The 21,051-nt window shown below is 42.4% G+C and overlaps 3 long non-coding RNA genes across 7 annotated transcripts in view; 1 reads left to right on the forward strand and 2 right to left on the reverse strand.

The window, feature by feature from the left end:
* LOC120405930 overlaps nucleotides 1–21,051 on the reverse strand; it is a 105,763-nt gene that overhangs the window by 69,174 nt on the left and 15,538 nt on the right. For 4 of the 5 annotated variants that reach the window (XR_005599001.1, XR_005598998.1, XR_005599000.1 and 1 more), the window contains exon 3: nucleotides 20,494–20,585. The exons of the other annotated variant lie outside the window; for it this stretch is intronic. This is a non-coding gene — a long non-coding RNA (uncharacterized LOC120405930). The remainder of the gene's footprint in view (nucleotides 1–20,493; nucleotides 20,586–21,051) is intronic. 5 annotated transcript variants of the gene reach the window in all.
* Nucleotides 241–6,755, reverse strand: LOC120405931. The gene is made up of 3 exons (XR_005599002.1): nucleotides 6,104–6,755; nucleotides 1,919–2,000; nucleotides 241–1,130 (listed from the first exon to the last, which is right to left on the reverse strand). It is a non-coding gene; the product is annotated as an uncharacterized LOC120405931 (long non-coding RNA).
* Nucleotides 8,550–15,845, forward strand: LOC120405937. The gene is made up of 3 exons (XR_005599007.1): nucleotides 8,550–8,770; nucleotides 15,224–15,366; nucleotides 15,758–15,845. It is a non-coding gene; the product is annotated as an uncharacterized LOC120405937 (long non-coding RNA).

The following is a 21,051-nucleotide window of genomic DNA, read 5'->3' on the forward strand; positions in this document are numbered from 1 at the left end:
ATTTTACCATTTCTTTCTATTTTACCTCTTGGTCTCTTGTTGCCATTGTATATTGGACTGTTTTGTTGTTTTAACACCATTTTGATTGCCCTGTAATACAAAGATTCACCTTCTTAAGGGAAGATTTTCACATTTTTTGCAGTTGTCAGCATAGCGTTTGTGGCATACTTAACAGAAACGAAAATTAGTCACTCCTGAAAGTAATTTTGTACTAATTATGCAATTTTATTTTATGTTGGCAGTAAAAAAAGAATAAAGCACTTCAATTATCATTTTTAGGAAAAATCAACTCAATTACTACTTGACTTAAATATTCATTTATGAAATAATTTGTCACTTGACATTTTGAGGCTGCAGGTATTTGTGCAGCATACTTAGCATTGTTGTTTTGAACCTACTGAAACTATTTCTCTTTTTCTGATATTTTAAATATTATGAATGCAATATAATTTTATATTCTCTATCTCTCCACCTATTTAGAATCAGAACTTCATGCCAGCCAAATTTAATCAACTGACTTCCAAATTCGATGAACTTTTTACTATCATGCATATACATACATACACAGTATCCATAATGATGCATATGTCCCTACACAGGTTAGGATATATTCTATAATGCACAGGAAGTAGTTGTTAATTGTATCCATGAAGTATCTATCTAGACAAGAAGGGCAAATAAAGTAGTATTGGTCCCGTTGTACAGATAGAGGACTGAGGCACAGAGGATTCAAAATACTTGCCCATACTCTAAGAGCTGGCGCTAGGCATAAGATGACTAAGTAATTGTTTAGGGCCCTGAGCAGCTCTTTAATATAGGAATGCACCTGTTTTAGTATTGTGAGCTCTCCCCACCCCCCACCAGTATTCTTGTTTAGGGCCCCCAGGGGGCTAACAATGGTGCTGTTCTCACAGGAAGTCTGGTAGAGATGGGAGTTGAACTTGGATCTAGGAAGTTGTAACCAGTGTCCCAATACTTTCTTCTTTAGTCTATGACATACTATCATTCCAGGATTGTTGCTCTGTGTCTCACTCTGAAGACTAGAATGTCGGAGTCAGTGTGGAGTGATGGAGACAGTTTCTTAGCCTCCCCTGCCTTTTCCATCTTAGGCAGAAAATTTCTCTTTGCCCCTGAGGAAGAGGGACCATTATTATCATTGTCATTCATTACCATATATTTGTACTATAAATGTCTGTCAAAGCTCTTATTGATTGCTAAGAGGTTATTCATAAAGTTCTCAGTCCTTGCGTCTGGTCTATTATTGAAAACTTACATTAGATGATGGACAAACTTAAGTATTTAGCTCCAATTGAATTCTAGGAATCAGTGAGAGCACATTTTTAAAGTGCTTTCTGGCTCTCATTATCTCTTTTTTTAATTGCAACCACCCTAGCATCTCTTATGTAAGTCAGAAGTAGTCATTGAAGTATATGATTTGATAAATTCATCAGCATGGGGAAGGAAGAAGTTACTGATCTCTCTTGAATGACTGATCATGATGATTTTTCCCCTTTCCTGTTCAATCTACCACTTCTGTGCACTTAATCTAATCACTTTTGGGCACAATGCATGATGGGAACATATAGGTCAGTTTTCATAACAAGTGAGAAAATCTCTTGAAAACAACTTCTCTCTTCTCTTCTATGCTCAGCATAAGTGTTTTTCTTGGTACCCATATCCCCTGTATTCTGAAAGAATAATAATTTCAGAAAGCAATTCCCAAGACCAATTAGTTTAACTTTCTTTTAGTTTTTGCAGACAAAGCCAAGCGGTATGTTAGCAAGACAGAAGGATGTTAGTCTATCACCTCTGACAAAATAATTATGATCCCAAATCTTACTGCAAAATTACCACCACCAAAGAAGAATTACCTAGACTGGTGTGAAAGCTAAGCTTCACAGAAGCAAAACCAGGTTACCTGTGACTTTATGACTGATTAACTCCATTTCTCCTGGTCACAATAATGAATCACCAATTTAACTTCATGCTTCAGTAATTACCTACAAGCATCATGATGTCAAGTGGAATAACACAAAACGTTAAGGAAACGTGAATAGCAAACATTATCTTTGCTTGCCGATACTATTTTGTAAAGAAAAGCAAAAAAGTCAGCAAGAGGTAGAATGTCTTTAACACTATAAATATCCTGAAATTTTTTTCAAATACTTTTCAAATATATGTATTCAGATTATGAACAAACATCATTAGTAAGGTCCTCTGAAAACTAAGCACATGATTTCTATTAGGATGCAAACACAACAAAAATGAGACCATGGACTGGATCTCTTTGGGTGAAGGAAAACAATAAATCATGAATTCCTAGAAGCAAAACATGCCTAGTTGTACATGTGCTAGCATTCAGTGGCATACCACTATCTCTAGGCAAGGAGAGATAGGGAATTATTTACCACCAGTTATGACTGGACATTTTTAATTCAATTTTCAAATTGTAGGACCCCAAAGCTGAAGAACACATTCCACACAACTAGTTTGCATGAGTAGTTGCAGCAATTCCATGTAACAATCCAGTATTTGCATGAACAAAAGCCTGTTTTGTGCACACAGTGATCGTAACTATGGGGCAAATTCTTTGCTCAATGAGAGTTTTGCCATTGATTTCAAAGGGAGCCAGGATTTGGTTGTGCGCAAGTTTAGACATGCAGCTGCACACACAATTTGTCATGCAGCATCCGGCTCTCAAGATTTTTTTTTTGTGGGGGGAGGGAAAAATCAGGTCCCCTGTGATGTTCAGATTTAATTTTCATATACCCATCTGCATATGCAAGAGACATGTATGCTGTCCATTATTCTGCTACATAAACTGAAGCACACAGGAGACTCCTAAGGCTTCTGTGGGGGGGATTTTCAAAATTGTTTTAACTCTTCCTACCAAACTCAGTGGAAGTTTTACCAATGACTCCAATGGGACCAGAGTTAAGTGGATATGAGCCTTTGGGGGGGTGGGTTAGGGCAAAAAAAAAAAGACATTTCATCTCTTTTTCCAAAAACACAGTAAGAAAAAAAAACAAAACAAAAATAATTTAAAAAAAAAAGGGAAAAGGTGAGAGATAACTTGTTACTGAGGAAGACATGCAACTATTCTACTGGTGGCCTGCTTCTAAGAGCAGTGCTACTCTTTTTTCTCTACGTGAAGAGCAGAACCTTGGAAAAGAGAATATTTTTTTCAATGAATATTTGGTAAAACGATCATTTAAAGTTTGGACTTGTTTGCAATCCTGGACTCTTGTTAACCATGAAATGGCCACAAAATGATTGTCTTCAGATCTGAATTTTGCACGTTTTACAAAAGAAAACTGATTTGGGGAAGGGGAACCCCAAACTTTGCTTCCCTCTCTCATTCTTTTGTCAAATGAGAAATTTCCCCAGCGCTTTCACAAAACTGACTCATTCCAAACCATAAACAAGCTATGAAAATCTTATTTACTGAGGGTTATTTTGCTTTCATTTCGGAAGTATTAATATAATTCCAGTGTTAGCCACTTCATCGCTTGAAGGAGCATTAGAGAATCACAAAACAGCAACCTCCTGATCATGTATTGCAAAGGTAACATTCCCACGTTATATCAATATGTGGTGATGTTGCTTCATTAAGATGAGACCATCAGGCATTGATGCCACATTACAACGTGACAGATATTCTCCAGGTTCATTTTAGCACTCCCTGGAAAGAAAGGGATTTGTCCTGTTAGGATGTGTCTACAGTGCACACTAAACCGAGGTCTGAGACCCCAGCTTTTGGGCTCAGTGTTTCCAAGTGCGTGCTTGAGCATCTACACTCGATTGTAAGCCCAGGTTTACAATTGCTGGACCCACGTCTCACAGCTGTGCCAACGCATCCATACTGCACTATATGGATCTTCTGACTTGGGTCTGAAGTTTGAGCTGTGTCTACACTGCAGTGACCCAAGTCACAGTGACACTTGGGCTCTGACCCCCTCTCCCTCTAGCATGGTCCCAAGACCCAGAATCTCAGTGCGTGCTGACCCAAGTCAGACTGATGTGCGTGTGGACAAATGGGGGACTCAGGCTCAAAACTGAGTCACAGCCTGGGCTTAGTGTGTAGTGTAGACATAACCCCTGACTCGGTGGGTAAGGCCAGAATGGACCACCAGATCATCTAGTCTGACCTCCTGTATATCACAGCCCACCCAACACCACCCCGTCCCTCTGCACAAAGCCAACAACCAGAAATAGACAGAAGTATTACAGCTCCCAGGAGACTAAGCTATTGTGTGCCACAGGCAGAGAAGAAGGTGCACAAATGCCTGAGGCCCTTCCAGTGGCAAGGAATAAGTGAGATTTATTCAGATGATCTTGGCCCATGCTGCAGACAAAGGCATAAAGACCCTGATCTCCTTTTCCTGCATTTGAGCTGTGGGTTCCACTTTCAGGGAGGCAAGCAGAGAAGGAGAAGGAAGTTGAGTAAGGGAGTGTCAGTCACACATGTGGACACAACAAGAGCTATTTGAATAACCATGTAGCACAATAGATATCTCAGGAATCACAGGCTGAGGATCACTGCTTTGGAAGGTCGATCAACCTTATGTAAACAGACATACTGGAGCATGAGCTTTCGTGGGTGAATCCGACGAAGTGGGTATTTACCCATGAAACCTCATGCTCCAATACGTCTGTTAGTCTATAAGATGCCACAGGACTCTGCTGCTTTTACAGAGCCAGACTAACACGGCTACCCCTCTGATACTTGACAACCTTATGTTAGTGTTAGAAAGTGACAGTCTCAAACACATCTCTCCTTCTTGTGCTGTCCTGCATGGGACCAGATTTCATTCTTATGACCTAAGTACACCCAAGGCAGCCTGCCAGTAAGATTAAGTTGTTCACATAAATTGATTTAAAACCTCAGTTCAAACTTTATACCTATTTACATATCGTATGCAGTTTAACGATTAGAGAATTAGACACATCATGTGCAAATCAATGCAAATTACTGGTTCACATACACACAATGTAAACTTCATTTTTCATGTCAGGACATAACCAGCCCACAGTTAACAAGTGCATGGATTTAAGACCTGGGGTAAATGAGCTCCTTTGACACAGTCCTTTGCTTTTTCCACATCTGGCACAAGCAGTGAATAAGACTCTCACTTTTTAATCCACTTGTCTCAGTTAATGCTTATCTTATACTGACAGAGTTAGTACATGTATTTAATAAATCATTTTCCTACAGTGTCATTAAATTGGGGTTCACTTTGTCCATATTATGCATGGATTAGAGATTTATTTAGTCAGTGCTGATGAGACATGTTGGATTACTTGGATGGCATAGATGCTTGGTTTGGAGAGCATCATTCAATCACAGGGATATTTACAGATTCCTGCTATTTTCTACCACCTACCGTAAGAATTTAAGAATGACCCCACTGGTCAGACCAAGGGTTCATTTAGCCCAGTATCTTGTCTTCCTGCAGTGGCCAGTGCCAGGTGCCCCAGAGGGAATGACAGAACAGGTAATCATCAAGTGATCCATTCCCTGTCGCCCTTTCCCAGCTTCTGGAAAACAGAGGTTAGGGACACCATCCCTGCCCATCCTGGGTATTAGCCATTGATGGAGCTATCCTACATGAATTTATCTAGTTCTTTTTTGAACCCTGTTATGGTCTTGACCTTCACAACATCCTCTGGCAAGGGGTTCCACAGGTTGACTGTGTGTTGTATGAAGAAATACTTCCTTTTATTTGTATTAAACCTGCTGCCTATTAATTTCATTTGGTGACCCCTAGTTTCATACTGCACCAAATGAAAGATCTCAGAAACACACTGCAAAATACGCACTTGATCCCATCCCTTCTGAAGAAAAGAATTTGCCTTCATTACCTTCCCCAGATATATTTTTTATTTCAAAGCAAGTCTCCCTCCCACAGGGCTAGATTGTGCCTTTAGGCACAGGCCTGAAGAAGGTATGGTGAGTTAGCTGCACAGCTCTAAGAGTCACAGTGGCCCAGAGATACTCCTTTGCTATGCGTGGGGGTGGGGAGGAAAGGGATGGAGAAAATGGTTGGTAGATGGCCTATACAAACAATAAGTTACAATCTCTCCTGTAAGCAGTTACACTTACCACCCTAGTGCCTTCTGGTGTCACAGAAGGATGTTATTGGGGCCTTCACCTCCAGCAGCTCCTATTGGCCACCACTTTCCATCCACATTGCCTTGTTTCTGTCCACAACTTCCATAGCCTGGCCCTCTGGCCATTTTTTAAGTTCAGCCGTCTTCCAGAATAACAAAAATCCAACCAAGAGATTTTTTCATCCCACTTGGGCTCTTCCTCCATCCATCCTGAAGGCACAGTCTTCAGCCCCACCCTGTATCCCATAGTCCTTGTGTAGGGGCTTTTATGTCCCTTCCTTGGGGCTGGTAGGGGAACACAGACTCAACTTCTCCTCTGGATCCTGGCCCATAAACCTTGCATTAAGCAGCTAGGTCTGTGCCTTTAGACATGCCACTGCTTCCATAAACCACTTCACTTCCAAACTCCAAGCCCCTTGTGCTGTTTCCCAGTAGCTTGTGGTTCATAAAGCCTCTGCTCTGGTTCCCAGACCTTGGGCTTCTTCAGAGATTCCCACCAGCTCCTTGTTCCTCCCCTGGCATACCAACCTACAGGGCTGCCTCCCTGGGCCTTGCCCCCTTTCCTGATCCCACCACAGGGACTAATTCTATGTCTTTAGATTTCTTCAAGTTGCCTTCACCGGACCCCCTCCCAGAGAGAAAGAACATCCTACCTTCTTTGTCCTTCCTTCTCTGTTTCCTCCCTGACCCTCCCATACCTGGGATCACTAATTGTAACTGAGTCCAGAACAGGATCAGCTGGGGGTTAAATGCTAGGTGACAGGCAAAGCTGTGCCTGACTCACCTTCAAAGGCCAGCCAGCCTGAACCCTCCACCATTAACAGCTCAGGTTGGAATGTTTGGGTCCAGGTGGCAGAGCTTTGGGCCTGACCATTATAGGCAGCAGTAACAAAAGTGCCACACAACAAATGTATCGCCTATAGTATTGCACTATAAATATAGCCATGTCTATGAGAAAGATGCAGCTAGATACATGGAGATAACATCCAGGAACCAGATTTAAAAACAACTATGAAGGAAAAACCAACTCTATTTGGAACTGAAAAAAAATCACATTCCAATGAATCTGACCACAATTCTCCCTGCTTCAGGAAGATGCAGTATCACTAAAAACAAAACTAAACCTCACATGTGAGCTACAAAAGAAGCTGAATTTGCTGTGGGGAGATTTTCAAAATCTGTAAGAGGAGAGGATTTAAAATGCTAATCTGTTGAATATAAGATACATTTTTGGAATCTGTTTTCTGTAGCAGCCAACAAAGCAAAGCAACTTCTTCTGATAGCTCCTCCCTAAGGGACTCTGGTTAAGAGCAGCTGCAACAAGTTCCACTTGTCTTCACCTGTACAATGAGGGAGTCCTGGAAGCTGATACAAATTCTCAGATGAGCACATATGATATGTAAGAGGCAGCGATTTTCCAACAGAAAAGCTTTCCTTCCAAGTTAAAGGAAAGCATTTTTATTTAGTTCAATCTGATCACAGTTTAAGCAATACTACAGTATAAACCCCCCAAAGCTATGAGATCATGAAGCTGGCCTTGTCATCACATTGCACATTGCTCATGCCACCCAAGTCTGATTCTGATGTGTTGCAGAAAGAACTAAGCAGCCTTGTATACAGGATGTGAATTCGTATCACGCCTTTCTCTGCACAACCTGAAATTCCATAACTTAACAGGGAAAAAAAGTAAATATAAAAGTATTTCAGCCTTTTTGTGAGTGCATAAGATTTTGGGGGGACAGAACTTGCACTGGTCACGGTAATACGTTCCAGTTTATCCAAAGAAACATTGTTCCTTAATTTTGTGATCAAACCAAAACAAGGCACAGGGTTTATTTTTAGATGCAGAGAAATAAGCATGCAAATCTCATTCAGTGATGTTCCACCTAGTGTTTTATCCATTGCAACTGTGGGCAAATACACAAACCCAGGATTGCAAAACCAGAGCTAGCCTAGATGCAGAATGGACATTTAAACTGGCCATCATGGAGTAATTTTTTCCAAAAGCCAAAGTTCAACTGGTACAGCAAACCAAAATTTTAAAAGGTATTTATTTGCCTACAGATGCAGATAGGTGCCTACTTACATTTTCCTAAGTGCCAAAGCAGGCTAGGCATCTATCTACATCTTTAGGCATCTAAATATCTTTGAAAAGTTAGCCCTGGGACCATCTTTCTGTTCAGTATTTGTACAGCACCTAGCACAATATGGTCCTGTTCCATGCATGAGGCTGCTAGATGCTACCACAATGCAAATACTTAGGCACTTTCAAATACAAGTTAATGGGACTTAAGCTCCTGCATCTCTTGTGAAAATTTTTACATCTGGGTGTAATGTATATCCTTGTTTGGTATTTGTGATGGGGCATTGGTCCCATCTGCCTGTAAGGGGCTAATAGAGCCCTAGGGAGGCCACACAAAAAGCAGCCAATAGGACAGAGACAGTGAGGAGCAGCCAGTCAGGGTCCAGCAAGCCCATATAAGAAGAGCTGCAGAGCAGAGGCGGCTCAGTTATTCTCTAGAGCTCAAGGAGAGAGGCCTTGGTGCCTTCCAGGCAGGAGGAAACTTTGGCACTCTGGACAGAGTAGTGCTGGTCAGGAACAGGGGAGTAAGAGGACACTCCTGGCTGGCTGCTAGGAATGGCATGTTGAGTCCCTGAGGTAAGGGTGAAAAGGGTGCTGGAGTTGTGGGGAAGTGGCTCAGGAAAATGTGCTGAGGAGTTTGAGGGAATTTATGTGGCTGCCATTAGCCAGATCTGGAGTAATGGGTGGGCCTGGTCATCTCATTCTCCCCCCACCCCGACACACTTCACTCACCACTGGGAAAGTGGCCAGACAATTGGCTGCAGTTGCCACTTGGGGGAAGTGGCTGGACAGCTGACTGCAGGGTTCCTGGAAGGGAGGAGGACAGATTGTGACCTGGCTGGAGGGCTGTGTTCTGAAGAGGATGCTGTGGTCCTTGGAGTGATATGGGTCCAGGAGCAGAATTGATGGTGGGTGAAGCACCATTGAGAGAGGGTATACCAGCTTGCAGAGCTAATACCCAAGGCAACCAGCAGGAGGTGCCTGCGTGGTGAGATGGAGAATGTGGGCAGAGGGTCACCTCTGATATAAGGGCAGGATTGAGGACTGTGGGGACAATTGTCCGTCACAGGGATTTGAGAGACACTGAGGGTGAAGACAATGGAGCCAGGGTATGCAGAGACCTTCTTTGTTGAGGGCTCTTGTGCCATCCTAGGCTAGACTCCATGGTCAGTACCCCAGCATAAAGGACTTGACAAGCAGTAATGGTGCTTCCAGGCCCTGCTGCTGCAGGTACTCAAAACCTATCAGAGAGAGTGAGAGGCACAGTAGTACCTACAGGCCTGTTTGGCACAGCTAGCTGAGCAGCAGCTTTTTATATTCATGCATGAAGAGGTCACTAGAAGTTGAAAAGAGCGAGAGAGGAAGCAAGGCATAAGTGCCAGGAGGCTGGCAACTGGGACAGGGCCATATTACACCTGTGGGTGAGAGGGACTCTTGAGGAGGGAATGCCCCTACCAGGATGGGGGACAGAAGCCTCACTCAGAGTGGGAAGAAGAGAGCCCAAGAGTCTCACCTGTGAGTAGAACAAGGAAGGGGTGGGCATGTGGGGCCTGTGGGCAACAGGGGCACCTACTGAGAGACTGCCTGTTGACTGCAGGGTCGAGGCTAGCCTGGGTGGGGAGGGCAGGAATCAGAGCAAGAGAAGGACAATGGGAGTCCCATGGCTAAGAAGCCACAAGGAGTTTGCCTTTGGTGCCATTAGGAGGGACATATAAAAAGGCATTGCCCCCTTAGGAGAAGGCAGGATAGGAAAGGGGTGCCTGGGAACCAGGATAGGTCAGAGACTGTCAAGAGGCATGAGGTGGTGATGACTGGACCTGTCAGGAAGCCATCTCCCACACCCAGCAGGGAGGGGTAGGGAGGTGGTGGAGATGATGACTGGGACAGAGAGGACCCAGACAGACAAGGGAACCCACACTGATGCTGTGATAGGGACTCACATTGTGGAGAAGAGGGTGCTGGGAATTTGGTGGGCCAAGTAAAAACTGTGGGGGAAAAACTGGCAGTTGATGAGGAGGCCCTGCAAATAGTGGAGGAGAGTTTAGATTTTCAGAGGAACCAGGCCTGATATGCTATAGAGAAGGACAAGGCGTGTTTCCTGTTGAAAGATATGGAACAAGAGAGATGACCTGTGAGCCAAGCTTAGGCAGTTACAAGGTGGGAGACATCTCTACCCTTGAGGGTTGCAGGCTTGAGGGGGAGGGTGTGTGATGGGGTGTTGGCCCCACACTGGCCTGTAAGGGGCTAATAGAACCTTAGGGAGGCTGCACAAGAAGCAGCCCAAAGGAGAAGGACAGTGAAGAGCACCCATATAAGAGCTGTGGAGCAGAGTAGGGTCAGTTACTCCCCAGAGCTCAAGGAGGGAGGACTGAGCGCCTTGCAGGTGGAAGGAAGCTAGAACGCTGGACAGAACAGTGCTGGGCAGAAACAGGGGAGCAAGATGCAGTTCTTGACTAGCTGCTAAGATTGTCATGCTGAGGCCCTGAGGTGAGGGTGAAGAAGGTACTAGGGCTGTGGAGAAGTGGCCCAGGAAAATGTACTGAGGAGTTATAGGGGACGCAGCACGTGGCTGCCATCTACACAGTCCTTGGGCTGGCACCTGGAGTAGTGGGTGGGCCCGGGTCTCCCCCCACTCGCCACTGGGGAAGTGACCAGACAATTGGCTGCAGCCTCCACTGGGAAAAATTGACTTCAGGAACCCTGGAAGTGTGTGCATGTGGGGGGGGGGAGAGGCACATATCCTGACACAGCCAAAGGGATTAAGAGGATGCTGTGATCCTTGAAGTGATGTGGGTCCAGGAGCAGAAGTGAAAGCAGGTGAGGCACCATCAAGAGAGGGTGTACCAACCTGCAGAATAATCCCTGAGATGGCCAGCAGGAGGCACCAGTGTAGTGAGCGGAGCCCTGTTACAGTATCTAAGTATTTGACTGAATCAGAAGACTGAAGCTAAAATGGATAATACTTATCTTACATGGTGGCTTCAAGCTCTAGTACAATCAATAAGCTTCAGGGAAAATGAATGGAGGTGGAGGGAAGTAAGAAGCTTTCTTTAAGTTTGTGTTGAAGGACACACATTAAAGATACAAAGAGATGGATTTGATTGTTGTATTAGAAACAGGTTAAGACTGAGATGAGACTGGAAACGAATTACGGAATAATTTATCTCAGAAGGAGGACACTGCCAATTTTTCAATGCCTTTTCTACTATCGGAAACAGTGTTCTGAAAGCTGTGTACAAACATGAATGTATTACTCAAATAGTCCAAGGACAGAGCTGATAAAAAAACCTCAGAATTTCTGCTGCAAAGGAATCTCATACTTTCACAATTCTGTTAGTCCCAAAATGGAACAAAAAGTCAAAATATCAACTTTTTTGTGGAATGAGAAATTTCAGAAAAAATTATATTTAGAAATACACAAATGTTTCATCCTATGATGAACCATGGCAGCTTAGCTATGGGTAAAGAACATGGTGTGTCAGAGGAGATTGTCCAAGGAGCCAGGCCCATAGGGGAGAACAGAGGCATGAAGGAACTGAAACTGCATCTCCTCAGAGGTATCTCAACAGCATAGCAGGATATAAAGAATAACATCGAAACAAAACATTTCATTTAGGGTCTATTTTTCTATAGAATATTCCACCAATCCCCATGGGAAAAGCTTGAAGATTTCTATTTCAACAAAACACTGTTTGGCTGGGAAAATGTTCCACTGAAAAAGGTTTTGCTTCACAAAATATTGCTCACCTTGCATTGGAGTGTCAACTAGGGCTCATGAAAAATGTTCTGTTTATTTTTTAAATAGAAAACTGTGCTTTTGATAACACAAAATTTTATGTGGGGGGCTGAAGAGAACCCCAAAGCCACATTTTCTAATGAGCTCTAGTTACCTCAAGGAGAAACTGTTTTTAATAGCTTCCTTTGATAGGGCACAAACTTCTCAACAAGCAGCACATGCAAGATAATTTCTTTCACGTGATCTAACATAAAGCTAAATTGTGTCATATAGTGAGAGCCTTAAGGTAAGTGCCCTACCCATCAAATTATAGGGATTCTCTCTCTGGACTAATTAATATTTAATTATTCAAGTATTTAAAGTGAAAACTTCAACAGGAGAGATGGAGCATGACCCATATTAGAATATCCCATAAGTCAGGAGTTCCTGATTCAAAACCCTTCTTCCCATTGGCGGTGGGAGGGAAGAGAGGAATTGAACTAATGATTGAACAGCCCAGATGAGTACCCCAACGATTCAGCTAAAGATTATGAGGGAGGTTGTCCTCCTCCCTCATCTGTTTTGTCAAGTATGCCTAAACGGGCATGCGAGGCAGGGGATCTCCTATCTTCCATTGGTTTATGGATCATATTTGCCTAAATGAGGCATCTAGATGCCTAGAGCAAGGCAGCAGTGCACATATCCACATGCAGAAATATAGGCAGCTAAGAAACTTTTACAACAGAAATTTAGGTGCCCATAAGGCTAGTCAGACAAGAAGTTCTGTGCATAGCAGTGGTGCCTAGAACTGGTATTTAGGCATATACATCTGAAGCACAGGAATCTGAGTACTTCTGTGGAACTGGGCCGAGATGTCCAAGTTTAGGTACCAAGATTTTAATTTTTGCCCCATGAGTCAATAAAGATACCATGGGCCATAGTAATTATGAAATTAGTCTGAGAATGCAATAAATAAATAAATAAATAAATAAATAAATCGAAAATGCTACACAAGCATTTAGGTGGTAAAAACAACACCTGAATTAATAGAATAATAATGTAGTATTTGAGAAATTGTATGTGACCATGTAATAAAAGTCAGTATTGCAATGTACATCCACAAGGGGAGAGAGTTATTGGTGTGCTTGCAACTTTAACCCTGGTGGTTCCTGTGTTTGAATGCTTCATCATAGTAAAATATTTTTCTAGGGCATAATGAGAAAGTAAGATCTTCCTCTTTAGCTTCCTATTCAGAAGGAGACAGAAGCAAGTGACCTTGTGTTCCCTTCTCCATTCTGACCTTATGTCTATTATGAAACTGAATAAAAGGAACAAAAATAGCGGCTCTACAGCTCCCAGCGTGTTCGACTCCATGATCGATGAGATCGGTGGGATATCAGATTCAGCAGCACAATGTTAATCAAGGGCAGCAACTTTTATTTGCAGTGATTAAGGGTCATGTCAGGGAAGATGTATCCCTTTGATTGTTTATGGTTGTCCCCATCGGACAATGATAAAAATCACCGGTGATCAGTTCAGTTGCCTTAAGCTGGAGTGTTTAAAGAGATATGTCACTACGGCCTCAGAAGTGGTTAATGGAGAACTCTGGCTCTTGCCACTTACTGTTCAGGGTCTGTTGAAGTTCATTTGGCCTTCTCCTGGGGTACCATTTGAGGTGGTCAAGTAGGTGAACAGTCCCTTTTGTTGGCCTCTCTTTGGTCTGGTTGTCTGACCTACTTGAAACACACTGGTCAGTTAAGCAAGCTAGGCCCCTTATACGCTGCAGGGGCTGTTTGTTTCACCTGATCTTTGAAGAAGGGCAGATGGATTGAGGTGCAGGCCAATGGCCAGGGGTGGTATATACAATTGTGATGTGCAGCTTAGCTGAAGGACAACCCAACTGCATTGTATTTTGGTTTTGTGATTTTTTTAAATAATTGCACGGCACTCTGAGTCTGTGGATGGGGATTTTATTTATTCTGAATCAAAAGTAAATGTAGACAGGGAAGCTTCAGACTATCCAACTACCACAGTTACATATCTGTATGTGAATGCTTATTGATACGCTTACTTTACATTTATAAGCGTTATTTATAAATACAGTTTTACATGCAATGTACTGGTTCTTCAGCTGCTGCAGCTTAAATATTAAGAGCATCTGTGAGGAGGCCTAAAAGTGGTCCTGTTTTGGCTCCCTGAAAATGGGGCTAGCCAGTGGCCACCCAGGCTCTAACACAAAGATCTAGAGACTGCTATAAATTGCATTAATCTGTCTATATCTCAAAAGACCCATTGCAGCAGACAGGGATTCCTAGAGCACAGGGTACTGCAACCTCATAGAATCATAGAAATGTAGGACTGGAAGGGACCTTGATTGGTCATCTAGTCCAGTAACTTGCACTCAGGCAGGACTTAGTATTATCTAGACCAGTGATTCACAAAGCCGGTCCGCCACTTGTTCAGGGAAAGCCCCTGGTGGGCCAGCACATCTCTCGGCCCGCGCTGCTTCCCGCAGCCCCCATTGGCCTGGAGCGGCGAACTGTGGCCAGTGGGAGCCGTGATCGGCTGAACCTGCAGATGCAGCAGGTAAACAAACTGGCCTGGCCCGCCAGGGGCTTTCCCTGAACAAGCGGCGGACCAGCTTTGAGAACCACTGAACTAGACCATCCCTGACAGCTGTTTATCTAACTTGTTCATAAAAAACCTCCAGTGATGGAGATTCCACAATTGTCCCGGGTAACTTGTTCCAGTGCTTTACTACCCTTACAGTTAGGAAGCTTTCTTTCTAATGTCTAACCTAAATCTCTCTTGCTGCAAATTAAGACAATTTCTTGTCCTGTCCTCTTTGTGGAAGAAGAACAATTCATCACCATCTTCTTTACAGCAACATTTTATGTACTTGAAGACTGCCCCCCACCCTGTCTTCTGTTCTCCAGATTCAAACAAACCCATTTCTTTCCACTTTCCTCCTAGGTCACATTGTCTAGACCATTCCCCATTTTTGCTGCTCTCCTCTGGACTTTCTTCAATTTGTCCACGTCCTTCCCAAAATGTGGTGCCCAGAACTGGACACAATACTCCGTTTGAGGCCATATCACTGCTGAGTAGAATGGAAGAATACTTCTTGTGACTTGCTTACAGACACTTCCAATACATACCAGAATGATGTTTGCTTTTTGGCAACAGTATTACATTGTTGACTCATTTAGTTTGTGAGCCACAACCCCCGGATCCTTTTCTGCAGTACTCCTTCCTAGGCAGTCATTTCCCATTTTGTGCTTATGCAATTGATTATTCCATTCTATTTATTTCAGGCCATTTCTCCAGTTTGTCAAGATCATTTTGAATTCTAGTCCAGTCATCCTCCACACAGGAGACACATTTGCACCACAGAGGGACTCCCCTGCCTCAGGTGGACTCCTTAGCTGTTCAGAAGCAGCACAAAGCACATGGAAAGGTGAGCTAGTTCTTCATACAATAACCATTAATAGTATCCAGCCACTTCTGAGATGGAACATGCAGTTCTAACAGCACAACACAGACCAAAAGAAACATATCAAACATGAAATGAGAGAACCTATGCATATAAAACTTCAGAGGAATTTAGAAAGGCAGGATTTAGTGACCTTAACTGGTGTGATGGTGAGATTACTTTATTTTATAATTTTACTTCAAGGCAATCCCCCAATTTTTCCACAAGAACAGCTTTGGGATTGATAACCAGGGTGGGTCAGGACCTTGCTTTTATGTTGATGGAGGTCTTTTGGAAGAGACAGTTTCCCAAGCATTGTGCTCTAACAATTGCCCTCTACTGAATAACAACCGTCACTATTTGTTTTCCTTGGCAGTCTCCCACCAAAGCACCAGAGGTGTACAACTTTGCTTAGTTTGACAAGACCATAGCTTGAGATGTACTGCTTTCACTCTATCTGGAAGACCACAGATAACACAATGGTTTAATAGGGCTCCTAGCATACGACAGAGTTGCCCAAACATCAAACATCCTGAAGATAATATACCTTGTGTGAATTGCTCACTTGAGAAAGTTACATGGTTTGTGTCTAAGATGCACCTGTCTTGAAAGTATCTGGAGATGGGAAGAAACTTTAATCGCTTATGTATGGCTGTTGAGTGACAATTTCAAGGCCAATTAGAAGAGAGACTATGAAACACTTTTCTTGTTTCACCCAATGTCAATATACACGGAGCATAAAAGGAGAAAGTTCTGACACTATTATGCTTTCTGTGAGGGAAAATATTCCTTGCTTTGGAGATTATGCAGAAATTTGTTATTTTGGAGCTCTTATCTTTAGGCCTCTATGGTAAATAATATCTGGAAACACAAGTAAGTAGTAGGAAATAATCTTCCCTCTCCATTAGTCACAGTCTGGGAAAAAAGCTAACACTATAAATGCAGATTTCAACAGGCTAGTGACAAGCCGTTGCTGGAGTTAGATGTACTTTCAGTTTTAAATTCAGATAGTGATATCAAACTATTAGGCAGCCACAGCACGCCAAGATAAAAAGTTCCTCACAAAGTTAAGATACAGATTAAAACGTGTGTGTGCAATTTGATTTTTAGTAATTAAGATACACAATGCTATATTCATACAACCGCTTTACTCACTGATTTCATGCATTTGAAAAACCAATTGCTTTGCCAATTTAGCATTACTGAGCTGTGCTGAATGGAAAGCAGAGCTAAAAAATCTCAGGGTTTGATCCAACTCTTCTTTGGTAATGCCTACACTGCAATTAAAAACCCCTGGCTGGCCCAGGCCAGCTGACTTGGGCCAAGGGGCTGTTTAATTGCAATGTAGATATTCTGGCTCAAGGGGAACCACTCGCAAGGGTCTTAGAGCCAAGTCTCCAGCCCTAGCCCAAGTGTAGTGTGAGTCTACACTTCAATTAAACAGCCCCTTTAACCCAAGCAGGCCAGGTCAGCTGGCACAGTCCCCAGCCATGAGTTTTTAATTGCAGTGTAGACACACTCTGAGGCCAATGGAAAACCTTCTATTGGTTCCAGAGGGAGCTGCATCATGCCCTAAGCAAGGCTTGGACTTAGCAAGGCTTTGTCAGTCTGATCTTGAAATTAAAACCCTGCTACTATGGCAGTGTGTGATCTTGAGCAGGGGCAGGCGGGCAGCGCTGGCGCCCGGGGGCGCTGGGGGGGGGGGGGGCGTCATTTGCTTCGGCTCCTCCTCGCAGTCATGCCGCGGCGGCGGCGCGGTCTTCCCCCCGCCGCTGCCCCCCCCAGAGGCATGACTGCAGCAGCAGCAGGTCTGGCCCCCCCGGCTGCCCGTGGACAGGGCATGCCGCCGCCCACCGAGCCCACCGAGCCGCGGGAAGACGGACGCCGCTGGACTGGGGAGGCGGCGCGAGCGCGCTGCTGCTTGGGGCTGATCTTGAGCATGCAACTTCTCTGTTCCTCAGCTTGCTCATGTATAATAATGGTCTAATAAAATACTTACCAATCTTTATGAAGCTCTTAGATCTTCAAATGAAAGGTGCCAACATGCAACTTATCAGCATGAATTAATAGACTACATGGTATTGCATCCTCAAGAGATTCTGCAGCTTTTGCCGCATAAGGTGAATAAATGTATCGGGGAGGGAAGAGGTCCCCAAAAGCAAGACTGCTCATGTGAGTGATGACTGGACCCCAATAATGCTAGTCTGGCATAGTACTAATCAGTTGAAGGTGTACATTAAAATATCATTAAAAGCCTCTAAATACTCTAGCTCTGAAAAAGGACTTCTGAATGAGAAATAGTAATGCTTTTGATTTTTGGTGAGAAAACACAAGGAGACAAATATTGGCACACTCAAAAGCAATACACTCATGCACCTAGTCTTTCTTTGACTATTTCCACTGGCTAGCTCATAATACTAATAGTACATTACACTTTAAGAACTGTTCCTCAGAGGAACTCACAGCAGTGTACAGACATTCATTTATTTTCACCACCGGCTGTGAATAATAATAGAATATAGTTATACCCATTTTACAGGTGTGGAAACTGAGGTAAAGAGCTGTTACATCTCTTGCCCATAGTCAAACTCAGAGCATGTGGACTGAACCTCAAAGATCATGAAACCATGCTCTCCCTTTGTTACAAGCACACCTTTGTCAATAGCAAAATTACAACAAGGATGAAAAGAAGGTTATAAATTGTCCACAACACCACCATAAACAGGTTAGTCCCAGAATATGGCACACAAGCTGGGTGAAATCTTTTATTGGACCAACTTTTTATGCTGAAAGAGACAAGCTTTTGGTCTACAGAGAGCTCTTCAGATCTGGAAAACATACTCAGAGTATTACAGCTAAATAAAGGTGGACAGATTGTTAAGCATACAGAGTTAGCATATGTTGCAACTCTCACAGAAAAATGATAAAATACAAAAACCACTGTCACCCATTTTCAGACACTTTTTTCATAAAGCAATCACTCCATATCTGACCTCTCAGTCCTCATCCATATAAAAAAACCTGCATAGCACCCTCAAAAAACAAGACTGGGGACTTAAATTCATAACTGCTAGACACTAAAAATCAATAGACACACTGTTTTATGTCTCATTACAACAACCTGTAACCCACTAAACCTCCTTTATCCTATTGCTGCAAAGATATAATTGCCCACTTCGACCTTGAATGGTCTTTCGAGACATATGTTAACTCCTTATGTTTAACAATCTGTCCCACCTGGTATTTAGCTTTGACACTGATTCCATTTCCCAGATCTGTAAAGCTCTGTGTAGCTCAAAAGCTTGTCTCTTTCAGCAACAGAAATTGGTCCAATAAAAGATATTTCTTCACTCAACTTGTCTCTAAAGTTATAGATGGATTTCTGGCTTAAAATTAAATTATTTTTTTCCAGTTAATATACTTCTGCAACCTTGGTTGTATTTTTAGTTTGATGGTAAAGCAAACGGATGTAGTCAGCGATTCAGAGGAAGAAAACACATCAGTCACTGAGCAGATTGGCAGGTCTTTGTGTAAGAAAAATGTTAATTGATGATGGTGCAGTATTTATTGTAAAGCATGTATTAATTTAGATGAATACATGAGCTTAAAGTCATTATCATAACAATTGTTTAACATTAGAGTGTTAAACTAGGCCTGGGGCTTGGTACAGAGAGACTTTAACATGCTTAACACAATGATAAAGGCACTATTATAAATCCTTTATACTTTTTTTTAAAGATACAGAAAAGGGAAAACATTAAAGCGTTTGAAATTTAAATGATTTAAAAAGGCGCTTTTTTGTAAAAATTCACCTCCTCCTTAATCAGGACAGAGATTTTAGAAGGATGTTGTTGGACAACTTTTCTTTTTATTAGATTTAAAGATGGCAATAACTGTCTTTTTGGGAAAAAAGAGAAGAAGTTAGTTGAGATGGACTGGAGATTGTTGCTGTTCAACTTTAATTTTAGAAGGAAAACTCCCTTGTTTGGCAGCCCTTTAGTCAGCAGTAAAGATGGTAGCTGCCATTTTAGGTGGCATTTGGGATTCAGCTGTACTGGTAGGGCTGGGGATGTTTAGGCTTCTGTCTTTTGCCCTATTTGGTTATAACACCTTTTTAGTATCAGAATGATAAAGGCCTAGAGTTCCAGGAAATGGTGGGGTGGCAAACATGATGGTGAAAGTCACCTAAGTAACCTGTCTGTCCTTTCCTCGTGAAATCTTTCGTTCAAACAAAAAGGAAGTGATGGGTAAAATAGCCCATCCTCTCATTATTTTGTCTACCAATTAGGCCTAATCAATGTACCTGTGTTGGCTCATTAATTCCGGTTTCATATCTCCTGTTATTAACTAGCATAACTTCTACAGTCTTTAGTCATACTAACTTGGCCTTTTTTGTTGAGATTAATTCCTTTTTTTCTACTTTTTGCACCTGTTTAACACTTGTTGTAACATCTTATAAATTTTAATATCCTTTTTACAATTAAGCTCACAATTCCGGTAAATTTGTAGGCCCAATTGTCACAAGATACCTTCCCCATTTATAGCCTAAATACATCAAAGGTTTGAAAGTTTAACCACAAGAAAATGAAACTACTTAAATAGTAGTTCACAGAAGGATGATGCAATGGCAGACCAAAGCGTAGGCTTTTCCTTAAGCAAGTATTAAAGAAGTTAAGGACTGACTAACATGGAAATCTGATTCTGACTCCTCAACAAATCCTCATCCCACAATTACAGTAACCAGTGTTTCTATCAAATGCAAAGAATATTTCATTGTCCTCACTAAAAAACAAGCCCTACTTTCTATCCTTGCAGGTTCTTATGTTGGCTGCCATTCCCATTAGACTGAGCATTTTGTGGAGGGCTCAGATGTAAAGTATAAACTTTAAAATATAACCTAAGAAGTAAAGGTCTGCCAATCATTTGTGCATGTGTCAGATCCACAGCTTCCAGAAATAGTTGTAGCTGACCTTGAAGCTTACTTTGAGATTTGTAGCCAAGGAGATAATGACAGAAGCACTGATGGGCTAAGTATTCTGAGATATGAATCTCTGAGTTTACTCCCAGTACATCACTCTGCTTCTGAAGTATTGCTTATTCTAGTACCCTTACCTCTGTCAGCACTACGAATAGTTCATCTTCCTCCATATCATTAAGGAAGAGAAATCTTGTAGGCTGGCAGGAAACAATTTACACTTTGGGGCCTGAAAGTGAAAGGAAAAAACAAATTGAGTGCAAGCCACCAAGATTATATAGACCCGAGGAGGACTATACAGCATGACTAAAAGCCAAAGTTCTCCATTGTCCGTTTATTTTGTTAAACAGAATATGCCAAAACTGTCTCAACCAGGCAAGTACAAAGATATGAATGGGTTTTTTGCACATATGAAGCATCTTTGAAAGGACTCTTCATTTTACCAAAAGGAATCATCATGAATTTCCCCCATGTTACAGCAGAACAAGAAAACATAGGCTAAGAGGTGAATACCTATAGTTAACATAAGGGGAGCTGCTGGTGCTCAGTACTTTGGAAAATTAGACCTGACTCCCAGAAATACTAATAATCACAGAATCCTCAACTCCTATGACAAGAACTCAGCTTTAACGCTAATATATTTCAGGGTTTGGTACCAGATCTCCAGTAGGTGAAAATTGAAATCTATGGTTTTA

Source organism: Mauremys reevesii, linkage group 5 (assembly GCF_016161935.1).
Source record: "Mauremys reevesii isolate NIE-2019 linkage group 5, ASM1616193v1, whole genome shotgun sequence".
NCBI classification, from domain to species: Eukaryota; Metazoa; Chordata; order Testudines; family Geoemydidae; genus Mauremys; species Mauremys reevesii.